A 24,430-nucleotide genomic window follows, 5' to 3' on the forward strand; every position below is an offset into this window, starting at 1 on the left:
ATTGCTTGTCGGTCTTTCCTTCCTCCCTCACTTACACTGCCTTTCCTCCATCCCATTTCTGTTCTGTGGTCCCTAATGGTCTGCCCTAAACCCTTTCCTATCCTGGGTTTTAGCTTGCTATCCTCATGGATTACTCTGCTCTAACACAGATGGATTCTGAGCCTGCTTCTAGGAGCAGCTTACTCTAATGAGCAGGGTGGGTCTCTGACCAAGACGATACATCATGTCTGACTATCCGAGCAAACCATCAGTGATTTCAAATGACAGCAGCAATCATCCAAGCTGGGGCTGGCAGCTAAAACATTAACTCCTGATTAATTAATTCAATCAAGACTTTGCCAACTCATAAATCGTTCAGGCACACCGTTCACTCAAAAGATCTCTTGTTGGCTAATTGCTTAAGTGATTTTTAAAATTGTTTTAATGAACCACACTGCAATTGGATTCTGTGCTATTTTTTCTATTAATAAGAGAAAGGTACATGAGTGTGTAAGAAAAAATAACATAGGTTATGATATGGAATTTGTAAGGAGGAAACAGATGCACGCAGCAGCAAGTTTGCCCTGGCCCAGGGATTTAAGCCACAGTGAAAGCTCGATTTCATTCCCTTCTTATTCCTTCCCCTTGCCTCATCTCAGGATTCTGCTTGGAGCATGTGTCATAGGAATGCGGCAGTTCAGAAGTCAATAAACCTCAGTGAGCTCATAGCTCTTATTATGTACAAAATCTAACAGCCCTGAGGTACCATGGGAGTGTTTACAGCCTGACAATAACATCTCTCTTGTTGCTGCTGATGCTAGTTCCCCTGGGTGTTGATAAGATGTCGTCCTCCACACCTATCCCCAAACCCACCCTTTATCCTGGCAGGCATGCGTCTGTGAGAAAGGATCTGGAGGGAATTACGAGGTTTTATGGGCTAATGTGTCTGCAAAGGTGAGAAAAATGAGAATGAGGTGGATGGCAGCTCTGATGCTACCTCTCCTTTACCCAGGAATCTAATAAAACAGGAATTGGGAGAGAGAGGGTGAGAGAGGGACGAGAGGAGATCCACAACAACAGTGCTAGTAAGAGAGAGGAAATGAATGAAAGGCAAAAGGAGAAAGATTATCAAGACAAAGGGAAAGACAGAGAATGGCTATAAAAAGAGTTAGAAAATGAGAAATTGGGTACTATAAAGAGAAAGAACTGGAAATATAGAGATAAAAAGAAGTAGGGATCAAGAGACAGAAAGAGACAAAGTAGGGAGAAAATTAGAAATCGAATGTAAAAGAGAGAGAAAAGGAAGTTAGTAGGAAAGAAAGAGAAAGAGAAAAAAGGAGGAGCAGAGAATAGTTACCTGGAAATTGTGTTTGGCAAGGTAGCATCAATATTCCATTTGCTCTCTCTGAATTTAGCCCTTAGAGAAAATTCCAGGACTTCACCGATGAAGTCTGTACATCCTCTCTTATGTTCAAAATGTTTCTTAGGTAATAACTTCATTGATCTAAACCCTGGCTCAATTTGACACTCCATTTTGTACCTCACAACTTCAATGATTAAGCATTTAAGCTTTGTGGAGTGTTACCCAAGTGTGACACCGAGCACTTGTCATGGTTTCTTCAGTTGTAAATGACTTTCACCCTCTGTGTCTCAAACTTTTAAGACTGCTGTGAAATATTTTGCTATCTTGGGAGACCCATGGTCTACTGCTACAGTGCAGAAGAACTTGAGCAAGTTTGATGAGGAGGGGTCTATAAAAGAGTGTCCAGAAGGGAGACCATGGAAAGTGGAGTTTTGCACATGGCATAAATGTCTTAAAAATTTGACCTCCTTCCGTTTCTTTGTCTTTGAGGTCTGAGAAATTTTTCTTACTTTGAGTTTCCTTATGGGCTCCGAATTGCAGACACTGCAAACAAAGGGCACTGCTTATATCAGGATGACACAGGTTGTGTTAACGATTCCTCCCACTATGCTCACACTTAAGTTGATGACGAGCACATGCTTAATTTTAACGTAGTATCATTCATCAGTCTTTTCCTTTATGATTAGTGGTGCCTGTGTTCTGTTTTCAAAATTCCTTATCTGCTTCAAGGTCACCAAGAAATCCTCCTATGTATATTCATGGAGATTTATTGTTTTACCTTTCACACGTGAATCTATAATCCACTTGGAATTTATTCTTGTATGTGGTGTAAGGTAGGAGGGGGGATCAAGTTGCATTTTTTCCTCACTTGAATATCTAATTGATGTAGCATCATTTATTGAAGATCGCCATTTCCCAATTGGTCTGCAGTGCTATTCTTGAATAAATGCATGGATCAATACTCTCTTCTGTTCCATTGGTTTCTCTATCCTTACACTAATACCACACATTCTAGCTTTACGAATAAGTCTTGGTATCTTATAGAATAAGTAAGTCCTCCACATTGTAAATCTTTAGATGTCTTGGCAATTGCATTTCCCTATGAATTTTAAATAAGTTTGTCAATTTCCATATAAACACACACCCACAGAAATCTGAGGGGATTTTGATTTGAATTTTACTGACTCTGTCAATTAAGTTGAAGATAATATCTTTATCAAGCTTTCTCCATACCTTTCGCCTCTTTTTAATTCTTGATATATTTCAACTCCTCCATTTATTTAGGTCTTCTTTAGTTTCTCTCAATATTATTTCATTGCTTTGAATGTCGTCATTAGATTTAGTCTCATTTGATTTTATATGCTGTTGCATGCAATATCTATTTTTAAGTTTATTTTATGTTTGTTGCTGCTATAGAAGTATAATTATTTTTAAAATATTTTATATTTATCTTGTATCTTGCAATTTATTGCAATAATCTATAGATTTAAATAATTTGTCTGCATACACAATTATATTATTGCAAGAAATACAGTTGTAATTTTTGCCTTCCAATCCTTATACTTTGTATTTATTTTCATTGCCTTATTGTACTGGTTTGAACCACTAATAAAATTTTAAATATAAGTGGCATACCAGGCATCCTTATCCTGACCTCAGAGGGAAAGCTTTCAGTATATCACCATTAAGAATTATATGTTTTTGTAAGTTCTTAAGAGGTAACCTTAACTGGTTAAGAAATTTGCCTTCATTTGTTGGTTTTGCTTAGAGTTTCTAAAAATTATAAATGGATATAAAATAATTGTATGATTTTACTTCTTTATTCTGTCAAATGGTGATTTGCAGTGATTGATTTTCGAATATTAAGCTAGTTTTGCATTCTTGGAATAAACCCAACTTGATTCTGATGTGTTATCTTTTTTAATGTGTTGCTGGTTTGGGTTTGCTAATATTTTATTTGGGATTGTTGCACAATTCATGAGTGAGATTGGTCTATAAATTTCCTTTTTTAATACTGTCATTGTGGACTTTGGAATCAGGGTTACATTGGTCTGAAGAAATAAGTTAATAGAAGTTCACTCTTTTTCTATTCTTTGGGAGTTTTTATCCTCTGTAGGTAAGCATTATTCTTCTTTAAATATGTGGTACAATTTGATAGTGAAGTCATCTGGGACTCTAGTTTTCGCTGTGGAAATGATATTTTAAAGTATTTTTTAAAGTAATATTTTGAGGTATCATTTACAAAAGGTAAAACATGCTCTTTTTAAGTATACAATTCAATGAGTTTTGACAAATGTATACAGTTGTGAATCAGTATCTAGAACATTTCCATCTGCCCAGAAAGTCTCCTATGTTCTTATTTAGTCAATTCTCTTCCTTTAATAGCAGTCTCTGGCAATTGCTGCTGTTTTCTGTCCTTGTCATTTTGCCTTTTCTAGAATGCCCTATCCATAGAATCATAGTTTGTAGCCTTTTGACTTTGGCTCCTTTCACGAGCATAATACTTATGGGATTCATCTAGCTGTCGCATGTGTCAGTAGTTTATTTTATTGCTGAGTAATAGTCAAGAAAATGAATGTATGCAATTTGTTTGTCCATTCAGTAGGACACGGACTTTTGGGCTGCTCCTGGTTTGGGCTACTATAAAAAGGTGACTACAAACATTCATGTGCAGATCCTTACGTGGACATGCCTAGGAGCAAGCAGCTAGCAGTAGCAAATACCTAGGAATGGGATTGCTGCATCATTTGGGCAGGGTATGTTTAATTTTATAAAACACGGCCAAACGTTTCTCCAAAGTGGCTGTGCTATTTTGCATTCTCACCAGCAATGTATGAAAGTTCCTGGTGCTCTGCATCCGGTACCAACACTTGGTATTGTGTTTGTTTTTTTTTTTAACTGCCATTTTAGTTTGGGGATTTTAATATGCATTTTTCTAGCAAGGTATAATGATGAGTATCTTTTCATATGCAAATTGGCTACACATATTTCTTCTCTTGTAAAATATCTATTCACATATTTTGCCTGTTTTTTTTTAAATGGAATTGCTTTCTTATAATTGAATTGAGTTGTTTATTTATTTTGAATGTAGTCCTTTATCAGATATGCATTATACAAATATTTCCTCCCAGTCTATGGCTTATCTTTTCATTTTCTTAACCATGCCTTTTAAAGAGCAAACATTTTAACATTTTGAAGTCTAATTTACCAATATTCTTTTTTATGGTTCGTGCTCTTAGTGTTTTATCTAAAAATATGTTGCCTAACCCAATGTCATAATTGTTTTCCTATATTTTCTTCTAGAAATTTTATAGCTTTAGCTTTTCCATTTAAGTCTATGATTTTGAATTATTTTTTGTATATGTTGTGTGGTAAATGTTCATGTTTTTTTAAGTATGTCAAAAAAGACATGTTTCTCCATTTCATTACCCTGATGCCTTGTTAAAATTCAATGGACTATATATGTATGGATCTTTTTCTAGACACCCTGTTCATTTACATTGACCGATATGTCTATCTTTATTCCAAAATCACACTCTCTTGATTACTATAGCTTCATAGTAAAAATTGAAATCAGATATGAGGGTCCTCTAACTTTGTTGTTCTTTTTCAAAACTTCTGTATTCCAAATATATTTTATAATCACCTTGTTAATTTCTACCAAAGAAAAAACTTCTGCTAGGATTTTCATTGGGTTTGCTTTGATATTGGTAATTTGTGTCCTCTCTCTATATATACATTTTTTGTTCTTGATAAGTCTGTCTAGAGATTTAGCAATATTATTTTTTTTTTAATATTCAAGTTTGGTTTCACTGATTTTCACTGTTATCTGTCTGTTTTGAAATTCATTTATTTCTTCTTTTCTTATTTCCTTCCTTCTGTTTGCTTGGGTAATTTGCTCTTCATTTTCAAGTTTCTTAAGGTAGATGATTAGATCATTGATTTGAAACCTTTGTTCAAATGTAACTATTTAATGCTACAGATTTCCCTCTTAGTGTGGCTTTATCTGTGTCCCACAAGTTTTGATATGTTTTGTCTTCATTTTTGTTCAACTCAAATTTTTTTCTTATTTCCTCATTTGAGTGCCCCTTTGACTCGTGTGTTATTCTGAAATGTGTTGCTTAATTGCCAAATATTTAGGGATTTTCAGATATATTTTCAGGATTTTTATTACGATTTCTCATTTAATTCTGTTCTTGTCAAAGAAGATAATTCATTAGATTTCTATAATTTTAAATGTATAAGATTTATTCCATGACACAGAATATAATCATCTTGGTGAGTGTTCCACGCATACTTGAAAAGAATGTGTATTCTGCTATTGCCAGAAGGAGCATTCGGTAAATGTCACTTAGCTCAAACTGTTGATAGTCTTGTTCAGCTTTGCTATGTCCTTATTAACTTTATGTTTACTTGTTCTTTTAATTATGTAGAGAGGAGTATTAAAGTCTCCAAATATGATTTTCACTTCTGTCAGGTTTTTCTTCATGTTTTTCAAGTTCTGTTTTTATGTGCATACCCAGGATTATGTCTTTTTGATAAACATATAATATTATTATGTAATGTTTCTTTCTAGCCATGGTAATATTCACTGTTCTAAAATCTAATTTTTCTAATACTAATATAGCCACTTCTACTTTTTTTGATCAGAGTTTGCATGGCATATCTTTTCCCATCCTTTTGCTTTTAGCCTACATATTTCTTTCTATTTAATTGGTTTCTCGTAGACAGTATATCATTGGATTTTGTTTTTCCATATTCAATTGGACAATCTCTGCCTTTTAATTTGGGACATTAAGTCTATCTATATTTAATGGAATTATTGATATGGTTGGATTTAAATCAACTGTCTTGTTTATACTGTCCTGTTTTAATTCCTTTTTTTTCTGTTTTCCTGCTAGTTTGTCTTTAAATTATATTGCATAATTCCACTTTATATTTACCATTGGCTTAAAATTATATTGCATAATTCCACTTTATATTTACCATGGGCTTATTAGTTATACCTCTTTTCTAATTTATTTAGTTCTTACTCTAGGGATTGCCATATTTACATTAAATTATCAAAGCTTACTTCAGATAATATTAGGATACTTTGGATATAGCATAAGAACCTGGTAACATTATAGTTCTATTTTCTCCCTCCCATACTTTAAGCTGTTTTTGCCGTACTATTGCATATGTTATAAACTCCAAAATTCACTGTTACTATTTTGCTTCAGACAGAATATTTTATTTTCAAAATATATTTCTTATAAAATAATACAAAGTAAGAAAAACTGTTTCATATTTACCTTTATTTTTACTATTTCCAAAGCTCGACATTTCTTTGTGTATTGCTAGAGCTCTTCATTTCCATCTGGTATCTTTCTGCCGCCTCAAGGACTTCCCTTAATATTTCTTATTGTCCAAGTCTCCAGGCAATGAGTTCTATTAGCTTTTTTGTCTGAAAAAAATTTTTATTCTGCCTTCATTTTTCAAAGACGTATTCACTGGATATAGAGTTCTAAGTTGACTTTTTTCTTTCAGTACCTTAAAGAAGTAGCTGCATTGTCTTCTGGTTTGTCTACTTTCTGACCAAAGTCTGCTTGATATTCACATCTTTTTGCCACTATATTTAATGTTGCTTTTTCCTTTGACTGCTTTCAAGATTTTCCCTATATCTTTGGTTTTCAGAAGTTTGACTATACTGTATGTGTGTGCATGTGTGACGTCCTCCTTGAAATGCTTTGAATTTTGTATATCTTTGCTTTGTCACTTTTTATTAGTTTTTAAAAATTCTCAGTCATTATCTCTTCAACTACTTCTTATATCTGTTTCTCTATCTCCTCTCCTTCTAGAATTCTAATGATGTATTTTTATTCCATTTGATAACTGTCTCACAGCTCTTACTGTTCTGGGTTTTTTAACTCTTTTTTTTTCTTTTTGTCCTGTTTTAATCATTGACCTATCTTCAAGTTCACGGTTCTTTCCTCAACAATGATGTCCAGCTTCCCTTTAAGTCTGTAAAAGGAATTCATCTTTGATATCATGGGTTTCTTTTAAACATTTCTAGCATTTCCATTTGATTTTTTAAAAATCATTTCCACCTCTCTGCTAAAATTCCCCATCTGTTCATGCAAGTTGTCCACCTTTCCCAACAGATCTTTTAATTTATCAGTTATAGCTATGATAAAGTCCTATCTGATAATTCTTTAACATCTGGGTCATTTGTTAGTCTGTTTCTGTTGATTGATTTATCTCTTAACAATGAAGTCTTTTTATTTGTTCATTTGTTTAGCTTTTGTATGTTTTATAACTTTTCATCAAATGAAGAATATTTTATTAAGAAAAACAGTAGAAACAAAGATAAATAATATTTATGCCTGAAAATGGATCATTTCTTTTCCTGTCAGCCCATCAGTGTGTGTGTGTGTGTGTGTGTTAATCTAGTCAGTTGTTCAGCTAGGTTGTTGCTATAGTCACCTTAGGGGCACCCAGACTTCTATCTCCTCCAGTGGAGAGCTGGTGGTTTTCTTCATATTGTGGTATCTATGGTGCTAGTGGATTTTTCCAAATGTTCCTGTTTCTCTCTTAGCTTTCGGTGACCACAGAAGGGTCTTTTACTTGCTCCTTCCCCAGTGGTAGACTGACCTTGTGTGTTACTTGGTATGAGGCTCATGGTGGAGGCAGGGGGGGTGTTCTTGATTATCCTCAACCAGCTTCTGTCTCTAGCAGGCCCTGTGTGTTTGGACCACCTTGGGAATGGAAGTGTCTCATTGTTATCATTCTATCTTCCCCACCTCAGGACAGCCAAACCGTGCCTTGCATCTGGTTGGGTCTTTCGGACCAAGTGCTATGAGAGTTTTCTACTCTTCCTCCAGAGGCAGATAGGTGTGCTTCTACCCCTCCCCGACAAGTGGTGAATCTCTGCCTGTTCTCCAGAAATGGGAGGGTTTCCTCTTCTAGCAACTTGAGGCTTATACCTCTTATGAGACAAGGATCTGGGAAATGGACAGGGTTTTGTTTCTGTCTCCCAGTAGCAGCTGATTACTTCTGGCATGCCTACACCACTAAGTGTGGCTGTCTCTAGTTTTCTGCCCTGCCCCCTATATTTCTTGTATGTATCCAGTGGAGACTCATGGATAAGAGCTTGAGTACAGACTTCCCCTTGAGTGTGGAACTCCAGATTATTCTGAACTGTCATGAGAGTCTACACTTGGCCTTTATGAATTTGTTAAAAGTTTCTGCTTTCCTCTTATCCACTTTTATGATGGCGGCTTTTGGATTCTGCTGAAGGTGAAACAGTTTGTTTGAACTATCTCTCCTTAAAGGGGCTCATCACTCTGGAATTCATTCTACCTATTTTCCTGGAAAACTCAGCTCTTTGATGGGCTCGAAAAAGTTATCATTTTGTAGATTTACCTGCCTTTTTCTCATTGTTATGGTAGGAGTGACATTCTCTTGTGGCTTTCTACAAACTGAATAGAAATAGATCTCCTAGGGAAGGTGGAAAGTTTTTCATTCAAAAAATCAATTTCTTTAGTAGATAGAGGAACATTAAAATTATCTTCTTCATCTTTGGTAAGTTTTATTTTTCATTAATTTGTTCATTTCCTCTAAATTTTTAACTTTGGCATAAAGCTGTTCATAACACTCTAATGTTATCTTTTAATTTTTAATAACTTAGACTCAGCAGTAATGTTGCCTTTTTATTTGTGATATTGGTTATTTGTTTTTTTTTTAACTTGTTCAATTTTATTAGACTTTTCAAAGAACCAACTCTTGGCTTTGGTGACTTTCTGTATTTTATACATATTTTTTGTATTTTTAATTTTTTTCTCATCTAAATATTCAATTTTTCTAATTTCCTTGGATTTAATTTGCTGTTTATAACTTCTGGTGATATAGCTTATTAATTTTCAACATTATCTTTTATAATATATGCATTTATAGCTACTGTTTCCTTCCATGCATAGTTTAAGTACATTTTATAAGCTTCTATATGTAATGTCATCCAATTCACATATTCCCATTGTGATTTCTTCTTTGACCCATAGAATATTTAGAAGTATATTTATTTATTTCCAAACTAATGAGAATTTTCTATTTATCTTTTCTGTTATTTATTTATAGCTTAATTAGCTGGTCATCAAAGAACATACCCTGTATTATTTCAGTCCTTTAAAATTTGTTCACACTTAAAGTATGAAAAATCTAGCACATGGTAAATTTCTGTATTTGGAAGAATATTGTTATACACAGTTGTTATTGAGTAGACTGCTTTATGTATGTACATATATACACATATTAATTTGGTTAAGTGTATTCCTTGTTTTGGCCACTTCTATCTCTTTACTAATTTTTTTTTCTACCAATCACGGAGAGGGCTGAATTAAAGTCGTCCATTATAATTGTGAATTTGCCTATTGTCTTGTGGTTACTTCAGTCAAATTTTACTTTGTACACTTTGAAGCTATTTGGTATATCCAGATTTAAAATTGTTTTAACTTTGTGGGAATCAAACCTTTTATTAGTTCTGAGTAGAATAGATTTTTTTTTTTAAAGAGAGGGTCTTGCACTGTCACCCAGCCTGGAGTGCAGTGGCACAATCATAGCTTACTGCAGTCTTGAACTCTTGGGCTCAAGCAATCCACCTGCCTCAGCCACCTAAGTAGCTGAGACTACAGGCACATGCCACCATGCCTGGCTAATTTTTTAAATTTTTTGCTGAAATAGAGTCTCGCTGTCTTTGCCTAAGCTGATGGCAAACCCCTGGCTGCAAGTCATCCTCAAGCCTCAGCCTCAGATTACAGATGATAGCCACCATGCCTGGCCCCTAAGTACAGGATAGATTATCCTTAGTCCCACTATTCTGAATTATTGTTTGTCTGATCAACCCAACTACTGAGCTCTCCTGGACTCTGAACTCAAACTCCTTGGGTTTAAATATGGATTCTGTGTGTCCTTGGGCAAATTACTTAAATTTTTTGTAGCTTTCTTTCATTAGTAAAACATATATAACAGTGTTGCTATGAGGATCAAATCAGCATGTTAATTAACTGGTATCTAGCATATGGTAAAAGCTCAAAATAAATGTTAGCTACTAATATTCTTTACTTGATTAATCTGGGCATGCAGTTTGACCTCAGCTTCTATTTCAGAACAGTTGAAAATCAATGACAGTTTCTATAGTAAGGGACTTTCTGATTTTGAAGATGAAGCACCTCAACTTGGATAGGCAAAGATGAACTCTTTCCTCAAACTGCATGACTTAGATGACATGAAAATAGCTTTAGAATAGTATATGTTGGGTTTTTATAAGTCATATTATAGTGACAAATTGCATCCAGGAATCTCAGTTTGCTTATCTCTAAAATTGGGTTATTATAATGCTGGCTTTGCTTCTTTTACGGGGCCATTATGAAGTCACAGCTAAAAAAGTATTTTAAAAATTGTAAAGTGCAATGGGAATGTGGGTGTGATTTCTGTGATCATTTATTAATGTCACGTATCAAATAATTCCTGAATCTTATTTAAAATAGGAGGATCAGAAGTCAAATTATAACGAGTGTATGGGCACATGTGCACACACACACACACACAGAATTTGCTTGCTGAAAGGAGAAAGTAGTATGTGCCAGCTGATTTAAATCTTTCACTTGAATAGCTCTGCCCCCGTAGTCCTTGCTGCCAGCAGCTCCTTTTGCAGCGGCTGAAGTAGAGCCCGGCGGAGTTGTCGAGTTGTTGGGTTATTGGATGCCGACAGGCCTGGAGCAGAGAAACTCAATTGTTCTAATGTTCTCACTCCTCCTCAGGGGACTGTGGCTGTCAGTGGAGTAACGAGAAAGAGGGACAAAGATGGGAAAAGACCAGCAGCTATTTGTGAGGCTGCGGCCATTCCTGCCTCCACCCCCAGACCACCTGCTGAAGGGAAAGATGTTAAAAAAGAACCACGTTTCCATTCCTCAAAGCCAAACAAACACAGAGAGTCAACTGAGCCTCTCTAAATCAGTGACTGCCACGGGAGTAAAATGCTGAACCCACTGAAAGGCCACATCTGTCAAATAAATCCATGGCCTGAGAGTCAAATCAAAACAGATGTGGTCCCACAGCAGGGTCCCCTCCCATGGAGAGACACCTCTACCTCGGTCCTACCCAGGGCCCTTTCTCATTGAGAGATCTGGCCAGGTTATGAAAACCATTTACTTTCACGGTGACTCCTCTTCAGTGATGCTGGCTGGAGCCCAGCCCTCCTCAGGTCACTTATCCACACCATCTTAGGGAGCCCAGCCCACTCTCAGCCTAAAGCCATCAGTGAAAGGGCAAACTCAGGGACTGCAGTCAGTTAGACTCAACAGCTCTCATCCCCCAGGTCCTGTCCACAGGCTCAGTGTGCTATGTCCTGCCCTGCCCATGCTGGGGTCAAGAAAGCAAGTTCTGCTCATCCTCAAGGCCCAGCTCAGCCGCCCCCTTCTCCAGAGGCTTCCTCCTTCCCCCAGGACAGACCTGCTACTTACTTGCCTCTTCCCACAATACTTTTTTGAAAATCTCTTCCACAGACAGCCCCAGGGATCCACCCGCTGGCCTCAAGGATCTGTGCTGTGATGAACAGTTTCAAGCCTGTGTTCCTTGCTAACCTAGAAAAGCCTTAGGTGACATCCCTGGGCTGTGGCCTGTAAGACAGTGCTCCCTAAATCATTGCTAGATCAACGCTGGATAAGTATCATCTCCCTCCTTGGAGACGTTAGCATTCAAATTACTCACAGTCCTTCACTCTTGCATTTCCTAGATGAGTTGTCAACATTTATCTTGCCTGCACTTGCATACCATTTATTTATCTCATCATCCCCACAATCAGTCCAAATATACTACTAATACTGCTATCTTTAAGGTGCACACTGACATCTAATCTCAGCTCTCACCTTGATCTCTCTGAAGCATTTGGAAGTGTGGACACTGTGAAATTCCATCTCTTTCTTGAGACAGTCTCCACTCTTACCTTCCACAAAATTATTCACTCTCCACAAATACTTATTAAATACTTAACATGTGCCCGGCAGTGTTCTGGGTCCCTGGGATACATCAGTGAAAAGAAACAGGCAGAAAAGAACCACGATCCTCACAAAATTTCCATTCTAGGGGTGAGGGTGGGGGAGTGAAGGGCTGGGAGGGGTGAGGAGAGTAGGAATCTGACAGAAAATAAACAATAAATGTAATAAATGAATAAAAGATATGGCATTGTAGAAGGTGTTAAGTGCTATGAGAAAGACAAGTAAGAGGAAATGATAGGTAGGTAGAGAGCTGGGGAGTTTGCAGGTGGTCTTCATGAGAAGCCTCATTATAAAAATGACATCAGAGTAAAGATGTGAATGATTCCTGGGGAAACACCAGAAGTTTGGGGGGAAAAGCAAAGTTGGTTTGCTAAGGCGCTGACTAAGGAGCAGCATAAAAACAGCATGGAACAGCCTAGAACAACCTGGAACAGCCTAGAAGAGCCTGGAGCAGCCTAGAACAACCTAGAACAGCCTGCAGCAGCCTGGTACAGCCTAGAAAAGCCTAGAACAGTCTAGAACAACCTGGAACAGCCTAGACTAGCCTGAAGCAGCCTGGAATGGTCTGCAGCAAACTGGAACAGCCTAGAACAGCCTGCGTCAACCTGGAAGCTCATAAGACTGGGTGGATGATGGGGGAAAGATTGGCGAAAGGTAAGTCCTGAGAGGATGGCCTCACAGGCTTCTGTCAAGACTTTGGCTTTTACCCTGAGTAGACTAAGGAGCTACTGAGGGCTCTGTGAGGAGCTAGGCTGTCTAAATGCTGCTTGCTCTGACTTCTGTGCCAAAAACAAATGGTAGGACATGTTGGGGATGAGAGCCAGGACAGCCCTCAGGAGCCTCTGCAGACGAATGGCTAAGCAAGGCGGCAGCAGAGGTGAGAAGCATTGGGATTCCAGATACAGCTTGAGGACAGAGCCAACCCCATGTAGTCTTGGATTCCCCTTATCTTTCAGTCCTTTGCTTCCATCTCTCTTCTTTCCTGCTCCCAAGCCTGCTATCTTCTCTTTCTCACTGCACTCTCTTCCTTGGTAAACTCGCTTACTTAGGTGGCTTACCTATGCTCTCACAGCTAGGCAGGGAAGACTCCCCTTTTCTTCCACTTCTAAGACAACATAGGTTCCATAGGTGGAATGCCATGACCAGTCTTTCTAGCTCTTGAATGTAGTTTCAGACCAAGAACCCGGTAGCTTTGTTCTCAACCCCTGAGCAAGCCAGCTCTGTCCTGTCCTAAAAACAGAATCAACTCTCTGGACTCCAGCTTAGAATAAGGAAGACAATACTTCACAGAGTGCATTCTTATTTACTAACCTATTATTTAGTTAGACTCCAGCAACAACCCTGAGATATAGGCAAGGCAGGAAGAATTACATCCTCTCAGGCATTAGTAAACTAATAGATTGAGTGACTCATCCAAGGATGAAGTCAGTGAGCAGCGGGGACAGGACTACAGCTCAAATCTCCTGGTTCCCATCAACAATACCTGCTTTCCAATCCCTAGAATCCCAGACCCTTTTCACAACAAGGAGTCTCATAAAGCAGAAATAAGAGCACCCCAGTTTTCTGTGCATTCTGGCAACGAAGTAATTGTGAAACTGAGACAACTTCTCAGGACTGCTCCACATTGCCCTGGAGCTCAGGCTCAGCTGGAGTCCCTGATAAAGCTCCCAGTGAGGGCGCCCCTTCCTCCTGCAGCTCTGTGAGAAAAGCGAAACCCTGCCAGCCCGGATGTGAGCCCATCTTGCCATTGACAGGGCTCTTTCCCCCAGGGTAGTCTTTATTTTGCTATTAACTGAGGGAAATGAGATAGCAGCTCAAGTTTTCCTCCGTGAGTTGAGAGTACAGATGTGCCGCTGTCTGGTGGAGCCGGATGCTCTGTGGTCGTTAATGGCCTTCAAACTGAATGGATAATGAAGGCTAAGATGCTAAGCTTAGGCTAGAATTAATTTAGAATTTGAAATGGGGAGAAACTTCGGTTGTTTCAAGCTAGTCAAACCAGAGGCTGCCTTAGGGCAGTCATTCCTTCTCACATTCCCATTAAAACCATGTACCTATAAAAAGGTAGCTCCATGTCACCACAGTGGTGACCCTTCTCTCTGACTCATTTTCCATTATGAGCACAATTAGCGTGCAGCGTGTGTCTTGGGAGATTAACGATCTGCTGGAGGGAAGAAAGAGGAACTTGGGGAATGGATCTGGGTGTAGTCAGAGCTCGCCTCTCCCTAGGAGCTGTCTTGGTGCTGTAAAGGTAAACATCCAGGTGCTGGTGGACTCCTGGCTGGACTCAGCCTCCATGGCAGGTGGTCCTCCTGGGGTAGGGATGGGGCTGCCGCTGATGTGCACAGCAGGTTGAGGAGAAGCACCTTCCAGGGGTCCATAGTTCTTCTGGAGTGGACAGAAGCACCCAACTCCCAGCCACAGCACCTGGGCTGCTGCCATAACGGTTATGTCTCTGAGACAGAGACCTTCGCAGGAAGAATTTCCTCTTTCCCTCAGCCAAGTTGGTACTCTTAGCACTTTCTAGAACTGAAAGAGAGAATTAAGTGAGAAGATACCCTCTTTTATCCCATGAAAGAATCGAATCAAATATTCTTAACAATTGAGACTGTAAAGTTACCCATAACTCCGAGGTTTGTGGTCTAAAAGATAGGGATGATGTGAAAAGAACTTGAAACAGAACAAAGAAGTAAATAGCTGTGCTGAACCCATTCAAACAGTGTGGCAGCCAAGTTGGAGATCAGTGAAATGAGATCCTGTATAACATTAAGAGTAGGTGACACAGCCAGGGAGAACATCCCGTTTGGAGAATGTTAGCAGAGTGACTATAAAACTGGATCAGCCTGACAGGCAAGGTTACCAACAAGAAGCAAGACAACATTCCAGCCAGAAATCCACTGGTCTTAAAAACTCCTCAGCTGGGACAGACAACCACAAAAGTTGTGTGAGAAGATAATCCAAAAGTTGTTTGAAATGACAACTGTTTCCTTAGTAGGAGAACACCTTTCAAACACCAGATTTGAATTTAGAATACTTCAGAGGAATCAACGCATAGTAACATTATTTCGTGGTTAAGTTGTTGAGATACAATTTTCCATGGGTCTCTCATATTTCTGCATGTCTTGTGAACAGAGGGTGTTTTTCTGAACAGCCTTGGAGGACAGAGATGGTGCCCTTCAAGAACAAAGCGCAGGTTGGTTTGCTCTCTGATATGATAAAGATAACGTCTCCCTCCAATGCAAAGGTCAAGTGGACTTACTGCCTATTATAAAAGATTCCAGATCTCTAAGCTCGGGGTTCCTCTCCTGTAACCCATTGCATGTAAAGATGTGTCTGGGCTCTTCACATCACCCTATGAGAACTGGGACTTGGGGAACTGGTGTAAATGCTGATACTCTGTCTACTGCTATTGACGTAACAAAGTTCTTTGTCTCTGATCCAGGATCTCATGTCTTTTGCGAGCTTCGATGAAAGTTGTTAGTTGGAAAGCAGAGTGAAATCTCAGGCTCTACAATTCTTGACATAAGTATTTTATTCATTTTTGGTATCTATGTTCTTGAAGTACTGAAGAGATTTGGGGCTATGCAAGTAATAGACCAACTTTGTGGTTCATATTAAAATTAAGTGATTTAAACTCATGATTTTTAATTTGAAATTATTTAAGTTTATAAACAGTATGGGAACATTTAGAAAGACCTGGATTCATTCTGTTTATAATTGTAATCCATTAAATTTATGAAAATTACCTGAGAAATCTGGAAAAGTTTGGTTTAGCCATCAGGCAATTGAAGTACCTAAACAAGGAAATAAAATATATTGAATTTATAAATCTTACTTTAAATGTTTGAATGAGTTAAATAACTCAGTTTGTATTGGGACCAAGCTCTTTAAGACTGCCTTAAATCATTTTGTTAAAAATCTTAGATAGATTTCCACTTCTATGTAGACAGTTAGAAAGTATATCACCTCTACCCTAACAATAAGAATATGACAAATGAAATACAAAATGATAATGTTCCTTGAACTCATCAGAGGGCTGACATCAGAGGGCAACTAAGTGACTAGAATTCCAAAGAAGGACAAGCCCCTCCAAAGACAGGAAGCATGAGGGCAGGCTCATCAGTGTCAGAGCAGGGGAGACCAGCACAGACACCTTACAAGCAGGTAAGGCAAAGTCAGCTAAAATGCCAGTTGGTTGGAAGAGGCCAGAAACAGCGGAAGCCAGAAGGCAATGGAAGGCTTTTAAAGTCCTGATAGACATTTCCTGTTAGTAGAGATTTCCACACCTAACAAATATACATTTTTAAATGGAGGTGAAATAAAGACTTTTTTCAGGCAAATAAATGCTGAGAAAACTCATTGTTAGCAGCCCTCATCTGTAAGAAATATTAAAGGAAGTTTTTCAGACAGAAGGAGTATGATGCCAGTCAGAAACTTAGATCTATACAAAGAAATGAACTTCAGAAATGGTGAATATAAAGGTCATTTTTGCCTATTATTAATTGCCTTAAAAAATACTTGACTATTCGCAGGGACTGATAACCTTTCTTTCTATAGAGGACCACATAGTAGATATCTTAGGCTTTGTGGGCCCACGGTCTCTACTGCAACCATCCAACTCTGCCATTGTAGCCTGAAGGCAGCCATGCAAACAACTGACTATATTCCAATAAAACTTTATTTACAATAACCAGTGGCAGGCTGGAATTGGCACAATCACAAATCAGTGTGCCTATCACTGGCCTAAAGCAAAAATGCTCACAATGTACTCTACTCTAGGGTTTATGACAACAATAATAAAACACATGGGAGTATACTCTGTAAAGTTCTTGCACTTTGAATGAAATGGCATAATATTTGAAGTTAGACTGTGATAAATCAAATATGTACACAGTAAACTCTAAAGCAACTAAAAATAAAAAGAATAGTATAACTAATAAACTGAGTATAGAGCTAAAATGAAAACATAGAATGCTCAATCTGAAAAGCAGGTAAAAAAAGAAGAAAAAGGCAACGAGAAACATGTGAGTCTAATAGAAAACAACCAGCAAAATGGTAGATTTAAATCTACCATTATAAATATTTGTACTGATACAAACCATATCAATACATATATCACATGTAAATGGTCTAAACATCCAAATTAAAAGGCAGAGATTGTCATATTGAATTTTTTAAAAAAACTGTATGCTGTTTACAAGAAATATACTTTTAATGTAAAGAAAAAATTTAAAAGTAAAAACATGGAAAATGATATATTATGAAATCACCAATCAAAAGAATGTTGGAGTAACTTTGTTAGTATCAGACAAGGTAGACTCTGGAACAAAGAATTAATACCAGGGATCAAAAGTAACATTACATGATGATAAAGGTGTCAATTCACTGAGGAAGGAAAGCTTTTAGATTCTCTGGGTCCCATTCAAAACTGGAAGCCAGCAAATGAGTTGGAATAATATTTCTAAGTGTGATATATGCTATCTTCAAAATCTGAAGTGTTCTAAAAAGTGTTATGCCTTTGTCTTACAGCTTGGAGGGGCTATCCTGAAATGCCCCTAATCATTGGACCTCTAAAAACTTTGCCAAAGTAGCAGGTCCCTGGAGATTTTAGAGTGTATCTCCTATCCTCTGTTGCATATAAATCCTACCAGGGTATTCAGAATAGTTACCATTTCCTGTTAACTGGGTTTGCTTACCATGATGTCCTCAATATGGTGGACTAACAGAATGTTCTGCAGAGTATCTAGACAACCAAAGTCCTTTGAATTGTATTTTGACAAACAATAGGAAATTCAGAGCTCTAGGCCAATGCTGTGAATGTATGTTGTTTTCTATTCCTAGTAAAGGCAAGTTGCTTCTGATCCTCTCTCCTAATAGAAATTTAAGAAAATGCGTCCGCCATGGCCGGGTGTGGTGGCTCATGCCTGTAATCCCAGCACTTTGGGAGGCCAAGGTGGGCAGATCATCTGAGGTCAGGAGTTCGAGACCAATCTGGCCAATGTGTTGAAACCTCATCTCTAAAATGCAAAAATTAGCCAGGCATGGTGGCACGTGCCTGTAATCCCAGCTACTCTGGTGGCTGAGGCATGAGAATTGCTTGAACCCAGGAGGCGGAGGTTGCAGTGAGCCAAGATCATGCTAGTGCACTCTCCAGCCTGAGCTACAGAGCAAGACTCTTGTCTTAAGGAGAGAGAGAGAGAGAGAGAGAGAGTGCTTCTGGCAGATTATTATACTTGGTGATAGGTGTTGTGTTGATCTATTCCAGCACTCGTAACTGTGGCTACCAGTTGGTTGATTTGTCAGTAGTCCATCTTCTTCTACAATGTGCCATCTCATTTTTGTGTGGTGGGACTAGTAAATTATTTAGGGATATGATGGGGACCAGCATAATGTCTGCCTTCCTTGAGTCTTGGAGGGTGGCGTTCTAATCCAGAAAGAGGCAGTATTTCTGATTTTCTATCTTGGCTGGGGTGAGGAATTTTTGAGAACTTCCACTAGGCATTTCGTAGCATCATGGCTCTTATTTTATAACAGATTGTCCCACTGTTAAGTATGTCTGTTTCGACTATGAACTCAGAGACCAGGAAAATGAACAGCAGCTAGGGCATAGATCCATTGGCCTCACTATGAGACAGATTTGAAGCCAGGACTTTCGTCACATCAACAGAGGGTGTTATGATGGCACTGGTCTCATGGTATCAGCTTTAGCTCCGATCTTGTGTCCACAGCTCTTCAAAGATCTGAGTCCTCAGGAGAAATGCCCATAGATCTTTTTGGTAATAGATAGGGGGTATCACTACTGTGTATGCTTAATGTGGCAATACAAGGTCATTTCTCAGGGGTACCCAGCCTCCCTTTCAATACAGGCTCTGGGTCTGATAAGTGGCTCAGGTCTGGAAACTGGGCAAAGGATCAAGATTTTTCACTGCAGCAGCTGACATCAGCCTTCTGCTCATCAGCTTTTGATCTTTAGTTACATGGTTCAAACAATATGTTCCAGTCTCACTGCTAGGAACACCACAGTCTATTAGTTACTACTCCCTGATTCCTGCAGATAAGAGCCCAGATTGTCCTTCTAACTTTGCTGCTGTTACAATCATTTGTCTACTTTGCCTTTGATGGGTAAGTGCTGCCAACTGTGCTGTGCCCTTCTTGAATCCCATCATACCCAATGACACTAAGAGGAAGCCCAGACCCATAGCAGCCTAGAAAGGTCAATCACCGGAAGTTTCTCAACAATGTTGACGGCCACCTAACTGACATTTTCCTTATATTGCTAATGGAGAGCAAACCCTCTGGGCTCTCCCAGAGCTGGTTAATTGGCAGATTCTCTGGGCTTACATAGTAAATCTATTTTTGTATGCCTACCTCGCTAGACATTCTACCCTTTCTGCTGCAAAGGCAGTTCTGGCATTAACAAGAGGTCATTATTGTTTCCAAGCTGTAAGGCACTATCTTGGCAGTGCATCAGGACTGGCTTTAGGTGTTCTTGCCAGGACACTACATCCTGAGCCACAGGAGACAGCCCACATATCCATAAACTCTCCTTCAGTCCAGCATTCTCAAAATTCAGCCCCAAACATGTCTTCCTGGGTCATGTTGGTACACATTAGCTAGATGCTACATCCCTTTCTGAAACAATGACAGTACTTCTCTCATCTAACATTCCAAGGTATGTACCAATTATTGGCCTAAACAGGGATTGGCAAACTATGGCCCATGTGTCAAATATTGTGTGTTTTTGTAAATAAAGTTCTATTGGAATACCCATTCATTTACATATTGTCTATGCTGCCTTTGTGATACAGTGGAAGAGTTGAATCATTATGACAAACACTGTACAAACCACAAAGCCTAAATTTTTTGCTGTCTCTTTACAAAATAAATCTGCTGACCCCTGGTCTAGAAGCTGTGAGGGCTGGTAGAGGAAATCTTGAGAAGGGCACTCATCATCGCAGAAAGCCTCTGCCTCAAGTGAGGGCTTTGTATGGTCTTGGGATAAGGGAAGTCTTTTTCTCTCTGCAAGGGAAGTGGGCCACTTCTGCAAGCCGAGAGAGTTCCAGGGAATCTGAGGATTGAAGGTTCTCAAGCACATCTACCTGAAAGTCCTCATTTCAGGTCCTCAGGTCTCTTCCTCCTTATCAGCCCCTTGACTTTGACACAGAACATTTGCTGGAGGCATAAATTCAGACTTTGCTATTCTTTTATCAGATCATAAGCTTAATTTTCAGCAAGTTGTGCCATCCAGTTACAGAGCCTGGTTAATTGGTAGATTCTCTGGTCTTACATAATAAATCTATTTTTGTATGCCTACCTTGCTAGACATTCTACCCTTTTTGCTGCCAAGGCAGTTCTGGCATTAACAGGAGGTCATTATCGTTTGCAAGCTGTAAGGCACTATCTTGGCAGTGCATTAGGACTGGCTCTAGGTGTTACATGCTGTCATAGAGGTTTTCTGGCTTCTAATTCTGTGCTTGCTTTGATTGTTAGCTGACTCAGGCTGGGCTGTTTTCTCCCTTCAGGGCATTGATGCACCTAACAATCATCTCCACCACACATGTATGTGCTGTCACCACCATAGCTCTCAAATGCTAGTGATATTATTGCACAAGCTGGTGCATCCTCTAGCACTTGCACTTCTTCCTGTACCAACCAGGCTCCAGCCCAGCCAGGAGTTTTAAACCACATTAGTTATTTTTACAGAGAGAATTTAATACCGAGAATTGAGGAACCAGACAGGTCTAAATGGGCACACTGAGATAGGGTGAACAACCATCCCAGTTTGCCCAGGACTGTTCTAGTTTTAGCACTTAAAGCACTGTGCTCTGGGAAAAACTTTAGTCTCAGGCAGACCAGGACTGCTGGCCACCCTCACTGAGGTATCACAGAAATGGTAATGGCAGGAAGCAGCTCTCATCCCAGTATAGGGGGGCACACAGGAAAGAGTTTTGTCTAAGTAGAGGGCACCAACTAACTGGTGCTTGTATCCCTGAGGGGTGCCATGAAGCTGGTTTGGGCAAAGCCATTAACTGGAACCAATTGTTGCTATTGGAGCCAAGTGTTGTGAGTGCAAAAGTGATGCATCATTGCTGGGATGAGCCTGACACCAGAGGAAGGGAGGAGGCGAGAAGGAGCATGTCCCTTCTTTCTCGTCTAGCCTCCAGTTTTCCTCCAGCTTCCCATTGCCCCCTGCCCCAGAGCCTAACTGGGAGCCACTAGCAGGGCAGAAATGTGGTAGGAATTCCTAGCCGCAGCATCAGAGAGCAGTGTACCAAAGACCCACGTCCACCCTAGCATGCCGGCTGCTTACTGGGTGGAGCTACAGTAGCCTATTCACAAAGTGAAGACATTCTTAACAGTTACGATGCATGCCAAGGGGTCATCACTACTCACTTACCACCAAAAATTGGGGCCTTGTTGCCCTCTGAGCAGCAAAGTATCCAAGAGCAGAATCCCACAAAACTCTGCTACCCAGACTGCTTCAAACACCAGCTGTCTTAGTTTGCGGGGCCCCCAAAGCAGATCCCAAGGCAAAGATTTGAGCACAGTGATTTATTTGGAAGGTGGATGGGGCAAATAAAGATAGGTTATTGAGCCAGCTGGCACCACAGGAGACTGTAGGGTTGGTCTGGGCTGGGTCCAAGTGGGCTGCTTTAGGATCCAGATGACAGAGCTGGGGGAAAGAAGCACATTCCCCATTTCTTCAAGAAACTCAGCCTACCTGCAGGAATGCAAGGAGCACCTCAGAGGCTTTAGACCGTGGGGAGGAACCCCATGCAGGCTGCACCTTAGGCAGGGGCACACAGCTCACATCTGCCACAGCTGTGATGAGGGGCCTCCACTGGATATCTGGCCATGGCACACAGCAGCCACCACCAAAAGGGCAGGAGGAGGGAGACATGATATCTGAAGTCAGCTTGAGTGAGGATCCTGAGATGCTGAAGAAATTGGGAGAACGTGGCGGATAGTGGGCAGTGCCTTAGTTCGAGTTACCCCCACAAGCAATCCCTGGGAAAGGACTCAAGCACACGTTGCTTCTTTGGGAGGCGAAGGAAAACATCATTAGGGGAGTAGTGAAATGAGACCGGAAAGGGGATGCGGCCGGTACAGGGCGTGTTATCACAGCAGCCATGGCTGTGGGTAATAGGAGCCTAATGCCACAGGGAGCTGGGAGCCAGCAGAAAATGCACACCTTGTGGGTGGGAGAGGCTTCAGTGTTTCTGTGCAGGATTCAAAGATTGCTTCTGTCATTAATTCTCCTCCTGGACTGCCTTGCCTGAGGGCAGAATGACCTTCTGTGGCTACAGAGAAAGGCGTCAGGCAAAGAGATGCAGCTCTGGGTCCCAGAGTCCGCTGGAGCACACTGAAGCTGGAGTACACTGAAGTGTAAGATGGGGCTGCAGACAGAGACTGGGCAGCCTCTGCTCCAGGGAGGCCAGAGAGCCAGAGAGCAGATTCCATAAGAAGAATAACTCCCATTCCTCACGCATGAGACCCTCTGCTAAATGCTTCCCGTTCACCACCTCCAGAAATCCCCCCAAGCCAAGACACCAGCAGTATTACAGGTGGAATATCCCTTATCCGACATGCTTTGGTCTACAAGTGTTTTGGATTTTTTCAGATTTTGGAATATTTGCATATATATAATGAGATATCTTGGGGATGGGACTGAAGTCCAAACATGAAATTCATTTATGTTTCATATACACCTTATATGCAGCACATAGCCCAAACGTGATTTTATGTAATATTTTAAATACTTTAGTGCATGAAAAAAAGTTGTGACTGTAACCTGTCACATGAAGCCAGGTTGGAATTTTCCACTGGTGGTGTCATGCTGATGCTCAAAAAGTTTTGGATTTTGGAGCATTTTCGACTTTGGATTTCTAGAGTAGGGATGCTCAACTGTATTATTATTTTCATTTTACAGATAAGAAAACGGAGGCTCCCAGAGATTTGACAACCTGCCCACAGCAATGACCAAATCAGACTTGGTGCTAGGTCTGCACCTCCCCAAAGCCAGCGTGTTTGTGTGCTCTGCTACCACTGCCACCCGCTGGCCCTGCACATGATGTGAACCGTCAAGCAGACCTGGAGTTCTGTCTCCTGGGTGGGCTGCTTGCCAACACCAGGGTGGCTGACCCCTGCCTGTATCAGGTGCTGCAGTGTTGACTCTCTTCGTGTGATGTTGAGCAGGTGGAGCTGGTTGTGCTGAGCCTGAGAAAACATCCAATGTGCCAAACTTTCTTGTGTGTTTCCCTCTGCTGGTTAGTTAGTAAGCCCAGGAAAAGAGCAAATCCTGCCCCAAACAGATGATCCTCTTGATGAGAGTGGTTATGGCGATGATGCCAGCATGCAGTGGGGAGATTCGACTTTTCGAGATTCTTCCAGCCCTTTGCTTCCCACATTTCATGATGCGTGATGACGACAGCTCTTCTGACTGTTTGGGAAAAAGATAATACTTATGTCCCTTTTAGAGACACTTTACTGAGTCCCTCCCGCAATGCCTATTAAGTAGAGAAAATAGTAAAATTAACCCGATTTGCTCATCACTCAGTTTTGGCCGTTTTCAACTACTGGCCACTCTAGTTTCTACTGGGGTCCCATATACTCCGCCTATTCCCTGATTATTTAGGTGCTAATCCCAGCATTGTATCCTTTTGATGCGTTCCAAAGCAAAAATATTGATTCCTAAGCTACCCTTGTAAATTTTCTGATTCAAGAGGTCAGGAATGGGGCCTGAGAGTCTACACATATTTTCGATTCTCCAGGTCTGGGAACCTACAGTGTAAAGGAATAAGCATGGACTTTACAGTAAGAAAATCTGAGTTTGAGTCTTGGCTTTGCCCAAGCCTTATAACTTTGGATGAAAACTTTAAGTTTTTGGACCCTTGACCTCTTTGTCTTGAAGGATCACCAACTCTGTGAACTTGTGGTCCACTAAGACCCTCCAACATTTTTCACATTATATACATGCTATCAACCTTGTGTCTCTCAGCCTTCCCCTGCCTTGGTGTTAGGCTGGGGGTGGCGGCAGCAGGATTACTTGTGAGTTATC

At 40.1% G+C, this 24,430-nt stretch overlaps 1 long non-coding RNA gene across 1 annotated transcript; it reads left to right on the forward strand.

The window, feature by feature from the left end:
- Positions 1 to 16,465: 16,465 nt before the first annotated feature.
- LOC115835085 lies at positions 16,466 to 23,614 on the forward strand. The gene is made up of 3 exons (XR_004030003.1): positions 16,466 to 16,536; positions 22,659 to 22,937; positions 23,303 to 23,614. It is a non-coding gene; the product is annotated as an uncharacterized LOC115835085 (long non-coding RNA).
- The last annotated feature ends 816 nt before the right edge of the window (positions 23,615 to 24,430 follow it).

This window comes from Nomascus leucogenys, chromosome 5 (assembly GCF_006542625.1).
Source record: "Nomascus leucogenys isolate Asia chromosome 5, Asia_NLE_v1, whole genome shotgun sequence".
NCBI lineage: Eukaryota > Metazoa > Chordata > Mammalia > Primates > Hylobatidae > Nomascus > Nomascus leucogenys.